The sequence below is a fragment of the Propithecus coquereli genome, unplaced genomic scaffold, assembly GCF_000956105.1.
Source record: "Propithecus coquereli isolate 6110/MARCELLA unplaced genomic scaffold, Pcoq_1.0 Scaffold90, whole genome shotgun sequence".
NCBI classification, from domain to species: domain Eukaryota; kingdom Metazoa; phylum Chordata; class Mammalia; order Primates; family Indriidae; genus Propithecus; species Propithecus coquereli.
The window spans coordinates 1,021,157-1,022,506 of record NW_012155285.1 but is presented as its reverse complement, the minus strand read 5'-3'; positions in this window follow the sequence as shown (position 1 = coordinate 1,022,506).

The window sequence follows — 1,350 nt, the reverse complement described above, 5'->3', positions numbered from 1 at the left end:
TCTGTTGTATGTCAATACCACCACGTCCTGGATGCGTTGACAGCCCAACAGGGAGGAGCTTGCATGATTATTGGTGGAAAATTCTGTTTCTACATGAACTGCTAAGGACAAATAGAGACCGATCTACACCTCTTAAAAGACAATTTAAATATTCTCCATCAGATTAATGAAGCAAAATCATTATATTGGTCTGACCTATTGCCAGGAATGAGAGACTGGTTTGATGGGGTGTAGGGAAATGTGCTTAGATCTGTTCTTTTTTGCCTATTCATTCTCATTTTAATCTATGTTCTTGTCTCCCTTTTCAAATATCTTGTTACTCAACTACTAACTTGATCTCTCTTTCCATAGCTACTGACTCAACTTTCAATGAGTAAAACTTCTGGGGAAGTTCCAGACAGGGAAAATTAAAAACTCAGAGAATTTCACCCCAAAATATGACTCCTTGGTATAAAGATTATTTTGAACTAAAGGCCCTTAGAGATTAACAGGCCTTGGCAAGAGCTTTCCCTCTATCTGCATAAAACCAAACAGAACTATCAAAAAGAACAATTGCCTTTCCTTCTCAACCCTGTTATCTCAATATATTATGGGAAAGATAATACCATTTTAAAGACAATACCTATCTCTCAGGTTAATTTAATTTCTAAAGAGAATCATTTACACGTCAATTTGTTCCCCCCTTCCATCTATTCTCACAAGTATCTATTCATCCTCCCTAGTAACTATTTATTGCCCCTAAACAGAATTACCTATATTCCTCATCTGCCCCTCCCCTCTAAAATGAGGATATATAAACCTCTGGACTCCACTGAGATATTGGGTGATCACTGTGTGATTCTTCCTGTGCACATGGTAAATAAATTTGTAATCTCTTTCTCTTATTAATCTGCCTTGTTGTGAGTTAATCTTTCAGCGAACCTTCCAGGGATAATGAGGAAGTTTTCTTTCTCTCCTACACGTGCATGCTCACTATTAAGACCATAAGACCAAGCTTTCTGTGCTCAATAGTGCTCCTTCTATAGTTGGATGATTTTTCACCTCCTATTCAAACAGAGAATGAATGGATGATAAACCAGTGATACCTTTGAATGGAGCTGTCTTTGATGTGCAAAGCTGGGTTTATTAAGGCATTTCCAACCCTAAAATACTTTGTATTCCACAAACGCAAAACAAACTGAGGTCATAAAACTTTTTTCTGATCTTAGACTACAATAGTAGTCTAATCATACTCGGTATCTTACAAAAAATAAAAAAGATCATATTTTTATTTGACCCTTTGTCAAAGAGACTGTGGATACTATTAACATAGTTTGTATAAAAAATATTTTGTGTCTCTTGAGTTGCAAA